General features: G+C 34.2%; 1 pseudogene; it reads right to left on the bottom strand.

Annotated features, from left to right (window-relative positions):
* Nucleotides 1-6,434: 6,434 nt before the first annotated feature.
* On the bottom strand, nucleotides 6,435-14,040 carry LOC126715971 (uncharacterized; annotated as a pseudogene).
* Nucleotides 14,041-14,852: the final 812 nt, after the last annotated feature.

The raw sequence follows: 14,852 nt of genomic DNA, 5'->3' as shown, positions 1-14,852 counted from the left end.
ATAGCCATTGTTGTGTTGATTTATATAAGATTCAAGACCCTGATCTCTCAGTCTCTCTCCTATGTGTGAATTTTTCTTGAAGCTTTAACTAGGTCCTTTCAAGATGAGTGATGAGTTTAGTAATTGTGATGATGACTGTACTAGTAATTGTGATTGTAGTTGTGACGGTGGCTCATGTGATTCTTGTTGTTGTTGTTTTTGTGGTGATCAAGGGAATTGTTGTGGCGAAAACTCGGTAAGTATTTGTGTTTATGTTTATTATTTGTATACATAATTTACATTGATCACTAACCTTATTTTTGAAAACAAAACACACATGTGAAATCACTATAGTTTGAGTTTTTTCTTTTTTTTTTTTTAAATTGAGCTTAAATTTGAGGAGTTCTTTAGTGATTTGGCAAAATAGTGTAAATATAGCATATTAAAATTCTGGATTTATAAAACATGAACAATAAATTGTAGAAACTTTCTTAAAAGTTTCAAAATTTTCCTTTAAACTTAAAAATTGATTTCAATCTTAAAGAACTCCTTAAAGCTCTTTAGCAAAATTGTCAAAAGAGCCCTTGAAGTACAAGAGAGTTAACCCTTAAAGTACTTTCTGAGCCCTTCAAAAACAAATTATAGTGAATAATGTTTTAAAGATTTAATTTGGATTTATAAAACTCGAACAATAAATTACTTATCGCTTTTCTTTAAAGCTCCAAAATTTCAACTTTAACCTTAAAAAAGTTTTCAATTTAAAGGCCTAAATTTTTTTATTATTGAAATTGACAATATCAACTTAAAGAGTTTTTAATCAATTTTGCATGGAGCTCGATCAAGTAATGCCTCTCCAACCATGTTAATCTAATCTCTTTTCTACCACCAATGTCCTTTGTTTGATTGGTTAACCATATGCTACTGTTGGTTTTGTGCAGAATAGTGTCAACAGCAACAACGAGAACGATAATAGCGGTCAGTCTGACTCTTGGTTTTTATTTTTATTTTGGAGAAACAAACATGATGATGGTAAACCATCAAAATCATTTGAGCCTTCATTCAATTCATCAAAACAAAAGAAAGAAGAATTTGAGCCCAAAGCCAAGGACAAAAAAAGGCAGGAAGGAGAGAAGGCAGCACAACAGGGAAAGCAAGCATCAAAAAAAGAAATTTGTTGCTCATGTAATGGGCCAAACTCGTCCAAATATAAATGCACAGAGTGTTGTTTGAAAGCTAAAGCCCATATGTTACCTCCAATGCCACAAGAATTTTCGCCCCTGGATAAAGAGAAATATTTACGCTATGGAATGTATTGAACATATTTCAATTTGGTTTTCTTCTCAAAGAAAAAATATTTCAATTTGGTTTTTCAATTTAGAAAATAAAATTCAGGTTTGATTCTATCTGATACTTTTGATCAGTTTTATATATAAATGGATTACAATTTGTCAGGTTTGGTGCATGTTTTCCGTCTCTCACTTTTTTTTTTTTTTTTTTTTTTTTTTTTTTTTTTTTTAATGAAGGTGATTTTTTTTTCTTGAAAGGGAGATAGTTTTTTTATATGTATTAATTAAAAAAGAGATTAATTTATTTATAAATACATATAGTAGTGTCCACTGGGAGTTCCTTAGAGTTTAGACTACCCATGCCATAAGGTCCCATACAAAATAAGAGATACAAAAGTGGCACTGTAATCACATTAACACACTATTGACTAAACCAAAAGCGGATTGGCTTCAGAGTTTTAAATTATTCTCTCAAGTCAGGTAAAATCTATAATGCAGTTATTGTATTAGTTTTTCTCCGAATATGTGCTACTTATTGTTAAACTAACAAATGGTCTTGTACAAAGCCTACCGCAACATTTTCACAATAAATCCTAAGTGACAGGTTGTTACATGTTATTAGTGGTGAGGCAAAATAGTAATTTCAATGACAAGTTCAAATTAGAACCAATAACAATGAACCACCTATGATTTGTTGTAAAAATGTTATGGATGTAGCACTTTTAATTACAAACCATTTTACAGCATTTTTACAAAATGCTATTATGGCCAACTTCTTATTGGTTTTCATTTAGGCCAACACCTAAATATCACTTTATCATTTATAAATAATCACTCACTACATCAACAATATATAAAAAAATTTGTAAAAAAGTTTGTATTTCTAGCATTACTCTATATCTTATTTATTAAAACAAGATGCCATAATTGAAAAATACCACATATATGAAATTAATTAGCATTGACTTATAAATAATGAGATTGTTGAAGTTGAAAGCTTGCAAAACACTGAGGTGCATTTGAAAAAAAAAAATAATTTTCAAGATGGAGTGGTTTTCAGTTTTCTCTCTTCTTATGGCGTTTTTCTTATTTTGTTCAAATGGTAATTCATTTCTCAGTCTCTCATTTTGGCAAAGGAAGTTCTTTCTATTTTTGAAGTGTTGGGCGGTAATATTTTATAGTCTATATATGATTGTGGACAGGTCAAAATTTAGAAAACAGGTATAACATTTAATAATAAGAAAGAAAATGTTTGGAGTGTTAAAGATGTTATAATTTTTTTTTTCTAGGCAATCCATTGTCTTCATCGTGTCCATTTGACATTTTTCTGTAAAAAAGTAGAGATTTTATTATAAAGCTTTTGAGAAACAGAGTTTTATGTAAAAAGTTATTTAGTGTTTTGAGTAGGACTATCCATGGGTCAGGTGGATTAGGTTTGAGATCATACCGCCTCTTGACCCGCTTAGATCGAGTGGAAGAAGTGACGACTCGCAACCACCACAGGTCGAGTTGGATCAGGCTCTAGTAGATGATCGGTTGGTTCGGTTGAACCAATGGAGCTATGGTGGTGGTAGATCTTCACTGGATCTGAGTAGAGGAGAGAAAGATTCGGCTAGATTTTAAGTGGATTTGAGCTAAACCTCACTGGATCTAAGCCAAACATTGCCAAATCTAAGCATATCTAAGCAAACATCGCCGAATTTGAGTGGATCTAAGCGGAGAAAGGACAAACGTGGTCAGATTTGAAAGGTGAAGGTTTAAAAGTTGCTGGATCTAGGTAGAATTCGGTAGTTATGAGGGTTCGTTTTTTGGTCAGGTTGGGTAGCTCGAGTTTTGGTGGAGGACACTCGCCACTTGACTTGCAAGAGTCGGTTTTTAAGAGACTGGACCCGTAGCCGACCAACGAATGTATCGGATCAGGCTATTGGCAGTTTTTCTGTTTTGTCAGGTGACTAGTTTGCTTGGACAGCCCTAGTTTTGAGTATTTGACAAATTATAGTAAAACTGCATTATAGGCTTAGATTTATAAAGCATTAATAATTAATTCAGCTTTAAGAATTTGCATTTGATAATTTTAAATAAAAGTTTTTTTTTTTGAGAGAGAAATTTTTTTAGTTAAGAGAGCTTCCCTTTAAAAAACAAAACCATATAGAATTGAACACCTTTTTGAGTTAAACAATAAAATTATGGGATTCCGTTCAAACTTATAAATTACCATCAAGTCAAACCTATAATGTATAGTATTAATTTTTCTTTTCTTAGAATATGCTACTGTTTGGCTGATTGTTAAATTACCTAATGGTTTAGTACAAAGCCTACATAAAACTTCATTTTCTTAAATTTTATTTGGCCTATCAAAGAAACAAATATATATATATATATATATATATATATATCTGGATTTTGAAAACATGGGTGTACCAGTTTAATGGGCTTTCCTTTTATCTTGGTTTTGAAAACAGGTCCTATGAGAGAGGTGCTGAGCCAGGAATGCCCTTCCGATATTATTGTCAAGATTGTGAACTGTTTAAGGTCAGAGGACGCATGCATCACTAGCTGCATTGCACTAATTGGTGAAAGTTTTTCTGGTTATTGCATCGATAAAAACACTTGTTGTTGCCATTACCATATATAGAGGATATGAAACTATTAAGATGAGATGAAAATCCTACCTCATGTTGTTATGTTGAAATGAATATGAAAAAATAAAATTAGTTCAACTGAAACCATGTTGTGTGCTATGTTTTGAGTTTTTAATTATTGATGGAGTAGCCTACACTACGAATACTTTTTTTTCCCCTAATTTTTCTATATATAAAAAAGATAGATGTCTTGAAACATTGGTTATAGAATTTCACTTAGAGCAAATTTATGTTAACAATGTAAATTTAGTCATAGTCTAGAAGTCTACCACGGTGGAAGTATGCCGTAAATGGTTTTTATTTTTTATTTTTATTTTTATGGAATGCCGTATGTTTTGATACTTCTTCTCCAAAAAAAAAAAGTTATTGCCGATTATGTTAATACACACAGTGCTAAATTTAAATAAAATCCAACATTCAAAACATATGCTACACGCAATACATTCTTTTAAAACTTACCATAGCTTATAAATGGAGTTTGTTGTGTGCCTTTGTATTATAACCTCTTTCTCTCTCTTGTGTGTATGTTTGTTTCACAAAAAAAAAAATGCAAACTAATAAAATATTTTAAATTGAATAATAAAGTATATAATAAAAATTGCACTTAAATATATTTTTGCTCTCTAGCTTTAAGATTAGCTTCATTTTGGTCTAGTCAAAATTTGACTAAATTACAAATCATACCATCTAAGTTTGTCCAAATTTCAATTCAACCCTTTAAGGTTTTTTGTTTTGATTTTTTACTACGTGACTAGGAGTGACGAGCACAGTCAACTGGTCAAGCGGTACCTTAATTGGTTCTTTTTAGTTTTTTTTTTTTTTGGTAAGAAGGAAAATATCATTAAAAACTATACAACGATCATAACAAATCCCAGCATAATCTAGACTAAGCAACAAGGAGACTTCTACTGGAGGGTCTAAGAAAACAACAAAATCTTGGGAAAGCAAGACCCCCGTCTAGCTAGAGCATCGGCGCATTTATTTGCCTCTCTATAGCAATGCTGAATTTGGACTTACTTTTTAGTATTTACATTTTAGCAATTGTACCATTTTCCTTACTTTTAGTGAGTCTGAACAATCATTTGAAATTTCAACGTCTGTTTGGATACCGCTTATTTAACTGAAAACTGAAAATATTATAACAAAATAATTTTTAAATGTGTGAATAGTGCTGTGAAACTCATTTTTAATGTCTTTTTTTCTGAATAAAGTACTTGTGGGTCCCGTGAATAGTGCATCTATATGCCATTTTGAACATGACAATGGTATCAACCAGAGAGGGCTTGCTTAGGTTGGAATTTTTCGGCTGTATATGTTCCAGTTATTTGATTGTGATTAGGATTTTTTATATACTAATATTCAACTCTGGAGTACTGTCAGAAGTGCACCTGTGGTTTCACTTTGTTTAAATAAATGTTTTTATATTTTGGTGTTTGATTATTTTTAAAACTTGAACTAACTATTTGGAATATTTCTAAACATCTTGTTTAGGTACTTTTACCGTTTGCTCTCTGGGCCAGCATCTTTGTCAACCTTTGAGAGAGACCGAGCATGGCACGTTCCTGAGGAATTGGAACTAGAGAGTTGACAATTGCAGATGGTGATCTACCTTTCTATAGCTCTCTTTATTTTGTTTATTTTAATACAGATTGAAAACTGTTTGCTTTCTTCATTTGGACTGAATTTTTTTTCTTTCTTGTACCGAATAATTTCAGTTGAGAGAATCCTAAATGCAAAGACTGTGACTGCTGCAAGTCCCATGGCACCTGCATGCGGTCTCTACCTTGGTCATGTGAAATATGATCTGCCCTGATAGTATAATGGATTTTTGGTTTCATCAAAACATGCCATGAACTTCTGTGTCACCAGAATATACAGTACAGCAAATTTTCCATCAGCAACGTTGCCAATATTGGTGGTTGACATGGGATGAAGACAGCTTACAGATGTATAATCATTTATTTGCACTTATGCTATGACAGATTGGTGGTCACTGAGGCATGAGGAGAGCAACTTTACTGCAATGTAATTGTCTGGAATTTTTAACTGCGATGTGCCCATTTTTTGTTATAGAAGGTTGGATCTTGAAAATGAATGACATTGATTGAAAAGTAATCTTCTTTGGTCGTAGACCTCTGCATTGTATTATTTATTTATTTTTGTTAAACTAAAAAAATAAAAAAGAATACACTTAAAACTAAGTTTATAAAATGATTATATAATAAAAATCTATATTGCAAGCTAGTTTACTTTATACGGGCCGAATGGATTATAATGAAAAGTGAACATGACACTGTTAGAAGAATTAGCACGCACAAAGAGCTTCTGCTTACAAACTCTTTGCATGGGGAGATCATACATCTAAATAGAGGTATTGGCTGACATACGTTTTGCCTTGATCTAAGGTACAAGCTGTTTGCATGACTCCTGTTTCACTACAACACTATTCTAAAAGCGACATTAGTTAGCCTGGTTGTCAAGTACAGACTATGGAAAAAGCGCAGGATCCAAGCATTGCCATAAACCATTCGCAATCTAACTCATCATAAAACATAAACTGAAAATGTGCTTTTGCAAGTTAGAATTGTCATTTGCAGATACACGGTGAAGAACCAAATTCTTGAATCTTGCTAGATCATGTACAATCTCACATGTAATATTATATCCCTCCTCCAAGTAACTCCTGAAAACCATTGCATTGATGACTCGAAACTACTTTTGAAATCATTTGGCAGCAGCTTTTGTGAGAGAAGTAATTCTAAAACAAGCGTCCAGCTGTGCATGCTCATTCTCCTTTGACACAACATGCATCCTATAGTAAGTGCAAGGAGAAGTACACTTCAGCATCAAACACTGCAAAAAGGGCATCCATGTCATTCAGCAGTTTTTCAATTTTGCTTTGATCCTGTACTAGGTAATAACTATACAATAAAATTTTTAGGAGTGTAAAATGGAAAACAAAACAACACCTCAGATCTATGCAACCAGTGTACATGCATCAGAACAAGCACCTATTTCATGAAAGTTGCAATAGCTGCATGGATGGAACTAGTACGAGCAGAACGATGATGCTGATTCAGTGAATGGGGTCCACTCCAGACAGACTTATGGTTGTCAGGGAAGAGAATTCCGCATAAGTCCAAAAGCATGGGATTTTCTAGCTCAAGGTTCTTACACACTTTAGATTTTTTGTGCTTTTCTTGTAATTCCTGTGACAAAATCAAACTGTAAGTAAAACTTGCATATAAAAGTGTCCAGCATTTAAAAGGTTCAGCATCTAATTATGAAGTTCTAGTCCAGTGTAAGTTAATGAAACAAATACATAATTAAATAAAATTCAAATCTTTGGGTCTATCTTGAGCTCAAGTCTGTTTATAGCTTGAAGAAAGTTCCATTGCATCCTACGTGAAATTTTTGTGTTTTAACAACACCTCCCATATAAAGCAAATATTTTAATATTTCCTTTCACTACTAGGTCAAAGTCAATTAATTTTGAAAAAAAAACTTTTGAGCCTGCTAAATTGCATGCATAGAATCTTAAATTCCAATTCAAAGAAAGATTATTGATATTTTACAGACATGCCCACTTGACAAGGATATTTTATAGATATGCCTGCATTAAGATATCTGTTTTCATAACTAAGGAAGGATTCCCCCCACAACAGAAATTTGGGTGATCTAGCATTAATGTAAGGTACATTTGGCTAATAGCAAATACATCCTTATTTTTTAAGCATGCCTGATAAGCTCGAAGATTACCCAATAATTATAAGGCACATTCTGATATATATGCACCAACATTGAAATGATTTAATGATGATACCTCTTATAGTTTAATTCTGTACTTTTGAAATAACAGGTTAGTGGCAAGGTAAATTGGTGGTAAAATGAAGGAAAGCTATGCCATTCTCCATCATGAATTTGCAGAACAAGTTGTTATGTATATTTAAATTAAAGATCACACAATTGATGCCAAAACGATTTTTCAAAATACCTTATGTTTCTGTTGTTGAGCTGCAGCAGTTTTGGCTTCCTGCCTCATTAATATATCCTCTTTCTGAGTATCAACTCGGACTCCAACTCCTGACTTCTCCACAATTCTTAGCTTAGGCTGTCTCTCATGCTCCTCCTCTGATCTATCACCAAACTGTGGCTGCTCTGGAGTTTCATTCTCGTGTTTCTTTTGAGTCTCTAACTCATTCTCTTCCTCCTCCTCCTCTTCTTCTTCGTCTTCTTCCTCCTCTTCCTCCTCCCCTTGCTTCTCCTCCGAAGGACCATGCTGCTCCTCAGGAACATCCAATTTCACCTCGTCTACTTTCTGTTGTATCTCAGCATCTGCATCTAAAGATCACACAATTGATGCCAAAACGATTTTTCAAAATACCTTATGTTTCTGTTGTTGAGCTGCAGCAGTTTTGGCTTCCTGCCTCATTAATATATCCTCTTTCTGAGTATCAACTCGGACTCCAACTCCTGACTTCTCCACAATTCTTAGCTTAGGCTGTCTCTCATGCTCCTCCTCTGATCTATCACCAAACTGTGGCTGCTCTGGAGTTTCATTCTCGTGTTTCTTTTGAGTCTCTAACTCATTCTCTTCCTCCTCCTCCTCTTCTTCTTCGTCTTCTTCCTCCTCTTCCTCCTCCCCTTGCTTCTCCTCCGAAGGACCATGCTGCTCCTCAGGAACATCCAATTTCACCTCATCTACTTTCTGTTGTATCTCAGCATCTGCATCTGGGTCTAGTGATTCATCATTTGATGATGGATCTTCAGCACTAGGACTTTCCACATGTTGACCTTCCTTTAACAGCCAATGCAAAAAAAAGTTCATAATGTTATACAATAACTAAAATAATAATAATAATAATAATAATACATCTATTGAAAAAAAGAAAAAGAAAAACATAAAACTTTCATATATGTCGTCTCTGTTAAATTTTTCAAAAATCAGAAACCTAGTAGTCATAAAAGAGCATATCAGATCTGTCAAAAATATTTGATAGCCCAAAAGTTGCTATTTCCTGGGATCCCTTTCAAAATATGTATACCTATACTGCGTGTATGTGTAATAAGTAAAAACTTCTCTACACCTACAAATAACATTTGCAAGACTACAAAGTGAAAATCCAATCACAGTCAAGAAAAAGTTGGATTAAGTCATTAGTCAAACTCATTGTACCTCTTGCTGGGTCTCCTCAGTATAATTAGTATCAGTAGCTCCTATATGGCCTTTTACAAGACGAGCATTCTCCTCACGCTCCCTCCTACGACGCTTTAGAACACATATTGCACATAAACAATCATTTTTATGGCGCCTTCTGCAAATGAGAACTTCACAATATAAGAAAAATTTTTGAACCATTTTTGTTAGAATAATAAGCCAAAACTCTCCAATGTGCATGTGAGCACACACAGCACTCTAATGATGCGCACAGGCACCCACACAGAATTCCAATGACACACACACACACACCTCCTACTTAAGTTTCAAACCACTCCTTTATAAACTCACTATAAAAAGCAAATGAAAGCATCCAGATGCACCTGATATCACTGTCAAGCATCTTAAAGCAATTGTAAAAAATGATGACAATGATACCTGCTATGCTTCACAGTGCTTGTCACAAACCTTTACTTCTTCTTGGGGTTATCTCATTGGGATTTCTTGGTATTTTGACAATGAAAGTAATCACTCTCAAAATCCAGAGAAGTAAATCCCCAGTTCCCTTACTGAATTATCATTTTTAATTACATAAATATATACACACACATGTAATTTTTAGGAAAAAGTAATTACAGGGAAAATACAAAAAAAAAAAAAAAAAAAAAAAAAACTAAATTCCTGTCCTCACACTATCCATTGTCAAGAAGTGGCAAGCTTCTGGTGCAAACCACATTAAGCATAAAAAAGAGGTCCTATATGGGGCCTGCTGGCAACCCATGGGTCCTATTGTAGACGTCACACAATAATAAATTTCCTCTGGTTTTTTATAAATTAACAAAGTACTAACAGTCTAAAAAACATTAAAATCTGAAGATAAGGGGCACATTTGATAATTTTACTGATTCGAGTATTTTCCTTAGTCTTATTTGGGTTATTCAGTATCTAAGTTAGTTGATGATTTGGTAGAAAGCTATGAGTTATCAATTGATTTTCAATTTGACCTAGGCTGACTGTAAATTATTATAAAGTGCTCCACTCCTTCAAATTTCCATCACTTATCTGAAATTCCTGTTCATTTTCTTTTGCACAAATACAACCTAAAAACTACCAGAAATGATAGCCTTTATCAAATGTGCATCCTAACATTAACTCTGCTTTTCGCTCAATAAACCATATGATACCCATGCTGATGATTTGGCTGTAGACAGGCCCTACAACCAAAATTGTCAAAAAGACCCAAATATTATTTATTGCATTTTTCCATTTACGATGTTTCTATGCTGCTATTTTACTAGTTACTCCATATGGAAATTTACCCTTGGACGGGGGAGTATCTGGGGAGCATTCCCATATGAATATAATAGCAACTAAATGCAAGAAGTTATAGGCATAAAAATACCCATGACGTTTTCCTGTCTTCTGCTTTGGTTGACTGCCTTTTACATGCACTTTTCACTGGACACAGAAACATCCTCCACTTGAATGCTTTCAGCCCCTATCACAATGGAAATAAATAATGCTCAGACTGCTGTGAGGAAAATGAGAGCTGGCATCTTTATACCAGCAATAAGACAAGATGATTGCATAGTGGGCCGTTATTCAATATACATAACTTTTTTTTTGATAGATAGAATTTCAATCTATGATATCTGCTTTATAATAATTGCTCATTATCATCACACCAAAACACCAGTAGACAAAGTTCAAACCGCAGATTTCTTATTTAATGACAAGAGACTTTACCATTTGAGCTAATTGGAACCCACCAATATACATAACTCTAAAGTTCATATTAACTTGGCAAGCAAGTAACTACATCACAACATAGTATAAAAAACGGATACCATATGCATCAGCAAGAACATATATGCATAAAAAAATCAGCAGAGGCTTACTGCAAGAAAAAAGTACCTATCAGCTGTGTGTGCAAACCTAGTCATAAACACTTTGCCTTAATCACCAACAGTTTTTCTTCTTCCTCACTTGATTTTCTAGACTGTGTGAATATTAAACTACAATTTTTAAACAGTATGCTTCCTGTGTACTTAAGTGTGCCCTTTTTGTAATAAAGCTCCTATTTATCCAAAAAGTCTAAGAACAACAACTTTAAGATCACTATTAAGGAATAGACCATGCAAGAAATTTGGATGCACATAATTCAACACATATTTCAAGGTAATTAGTTCCTGAATACCCAAGAGAAGGCAAAGATATTTATAAAAAAAAAAAAGGCAGAATTTTTGCCAATGACCACAATCATAACACACATGATAAGGAAAACTCATCAATTGCATTGCTCGTCAAATTTTTATCTATATTCACTAGACTCACAGAATAAGAAATGCACAAACCAAATTCAGCTTGATGAAGAAAATTGAAAGGAATTAACCGGAAGAGAGCATAATCACAGAAGTCTCACCCTTAGTTCCCCATTGTTGTTCACTGTATAACCCAGCAGCTGTCCAATACTTCATAAAATTCTTCTTCACCCGCTTCATAAGGTCCAAAATATAGTCACCTTTATTGTTATACTTATTGCAGTTCTCCCAAATGTACTGTACATCCTTATAAACATCCTCCGAGTTCATATACTTCACACCATTTTCAAGATTGCCACATATCGTTCCAAAATCCATTGGTGTATGTATGACATCAAAGTAATCCTGGTTCCAAACAAACACCACCCACCCCAAGGGAAGAATTTTATTAGTCAAATAAAAGAGATAGGGTACGACAACATGATGGTATAACCTAAGAAATTACCATCCATTGTGGACTATAAATAATTTTAGTGTTTGACCCTAACTAAATACCGTATTTGTGCATATTCATACTTACAGGAATTCCCAGAGCTACAGGATCCACAGGGACATTGAAGGGTTCTGCTGCATCCATTTTCATTACCTTCTTTATCACCTGTGGAAGGATAAATGAAGACAAGAATATGCTCATATGCAGATATTTAAAAAAGAAAATAGCAACAAGATGTTAAAAAGTTTGCATAATCAGAAGTTTAAACAAAGATTCATCTTAAACAATCCAACATACCGTCAAGCAATCATCAAGTTCTTGCTTACTAAATTGAGCATCCTGATGAGGTATCTTTAGCTCTTTCTGGTGTGGACTCTCACCCTGAGCAACAGCAGCACTACCACCACTTTGATAAACACTTGGATTACCCAAGATCATCGACGATTTAATCTTGATACTCCCAGCTTTCTTAGCTGGATTTCCTGAAACACCAATAGGCAATGAGTTTGCACTATCTTCCATTCTCTCCAGACCTACACCTTGCCTTTCAAAACCCATTTGCTGGCTACTCTTATCAGTGTCACTGTGCGTGGGTGCATCGGAAGAAGTATGTTGAGATTCCAACATCTTACTTGTCCTCAGTTTCACTTTCACACGCCCAACTGACTTTCCCATTGCCTTATCAATGGAACCATCGGGATTAATACTTGCAACATTGTACGGCTGGTCAGTCCCCGTTGAAGAAGGTGTATCAACCTCCATTCCAGATTCATATTTGTTATCATTCCCAAAACCATCCAAACCCGAATTATCTTCTGTATTTGCACTCACCAAATTTATGGATACCTCATTCTTACTCACCACAGGTGCCCCTTTTGGTTTTCCTTTCTTGTGCCCCTCGCTTACGCTTCATATTCTAACCCCAAAAGTAATTTATTGTTTCCTACACTAACATCATCCAACAATAAGTTTCACTACAAAAATACTAGCATTCCATGTCACATTACAACAGGGCATAACCAGATTCTATATATATAAAGAAGTCCAAAGATACACATTCATTATACCTGCAATCAAAGTAGTATGCATATTTTACCATTGGATTCCTAGCTCCAATTTCATAACCCAAAAAAAGGAAAAGAAAAATTATTTTCTTCTATATCTTACATGCCACCAAACATTGAGCATCATTATAACAGTTGTCCTATTGATTAGTTGAGCAAAAACCAATTCTCTTGAAGTAAATTAAACCCAGATTCTAAAAAGAAATAAGCTCAAAGATTACATATTCATTATACCTGCAATCAAATATTGTGCATATTTACCATTTAACCCCCAGCTCCAATTTCATAACCCAAAAAGGAAACAGAAAAGAAAATCTTCTAAATTACAAGCAACCAAACAAGGAGTTGAATTGAAAAACCTTCTCCTTTTAATTCATTTGAACAAAAAACTGATTCTTCAGAAGAAAACTAAACCCAGATTCTAAAAAATAACAATTTCCAAGAAAATATATATATTTGACAGGATTCTTTTTTCTTTTTTCAAGAGAAGTTAAAATTTAATAAAGAAACTTTTCACACCACAAATTTAGAATATAGAACAAATTCTTAAACCCCCAAAACCCCAACCCCAACCCCCCCCCCCCAAAAAAAAAAAAAAAAAAAACCCAATGTGTAAATTTTTTCATTTAAAGAAGGAAAATTTAAAAAGAGATAAACTTTCGCTGAACCCACTTCATAAATCAATAAAATTAGAACTTCTATAAAGTATAAACCCTTGAAGTGAAAATTTTTTTTCCCAAGAAACTATTTTCCGTCAAAACAAACACGGAATAGAAAGCAGAGAAACCCTAAAAACGAGTCTGAAACATTTAAAAAAAAAAAAAGAATTAGATTTAGAATGATTATCATAAGATTCATAACTAATATGGGATTTGGGTTTTTATTAATGGTGAAGAAAATCTAAAATTTAAGTCTTTCTTAGATGTTATTGAAAAACCCGATTGGTCTGTCAGAAAACGAGAATGACAGGCGTTTGTTAATCAATTATCATATAACAAAAATTTACACAATATTGAGGGAGAGAGAGAGAAAAGAGTAAGAGTACCTCTGATAAATCTGAGCAACAACGTTGTTTGTGTTTACCAAAAAAAAAACGACGTTGTTTGTGTTTTCAAAAGTGTTTTTTTTATATATAAATGTTTTGGAGCGGGAGTTAGAGAGAGAGTTTTCACTTTACACGAACGGGAGACAAAAAGTCACTTATAATGACGTTTTAAATACAAAATTGAGAAATAATCTATATATATATATATATATATATAAAACCGAAACTTTTGAAACTCCCACAATTTTTCACGTCAGCACAACATTAAAAAATAAAAATAAAACATAAAACATAAAACAATAAAACCAAAACCAAAAAAAAAAAACGTCATAAACCCATTCCCTACCCGACTCTGATTTTCACGCTTTCCCTTTCACGAAAACTCTGCCATTACCTTCTTCCCAGCTCCTCCTCAATCACACCCATGGCAAGCCAATCAGACCCACGGCAATTCAACACCCAACCCATCTAACCTACCTTTCCCGATCCTCTGCCTCTCCCTTTCCACGGCAAGACCCAACAGACACCTTCAACAAGGGTTACTAGAGATACACATATATATTTACAATTGAGAAAGGCTTAAGACAATTTGGTTTTCCTTTGAAGGAAACAAAGAAAAAAAAAGTGGGTATGATAAAGAAAGGATCTAGGAAGATTACCTTTTTGAGATTTGGCTTAGAATCCACAAAAAACAGAGATACTCAACCAACGACAAGCGGCTAATAACTGGCTATGAGTGGGGGTGTGCAAAACTTCACCGGAACCGACCCAACCGACCGCCGCCGACGACGACATCGTCCCGACTGTTGCGCCGATCGAATGAGCTGAGGCCGGCATTCGGACTTCGTCCTCCATTCCGATGCCGGTGCGGTGATATCACCGGATTGACAAATCCGAAACCGAGTTGTGGCCGAACCGAACCGA

Source organism: Quercus robur, chromosome 2 (genome assembly GCF_932294415.1).
Source record: "Quercus robur chromosome 2, dhQueRobu3.1, whole genome shotgun sequence".
Taxonomy (NCBI): domain Eukaryota; kingdom Viridiplantae; phylum Streptophyta; class Magnoliopsida; order Fagales; family Fagaceae; genus Quercus; species Quercus robur.
The sequence above is the reverse complement of the archived record's forward strand: the minus strand, read 5'-3'. Positions and strand labels throughout refer to the sequence as shown.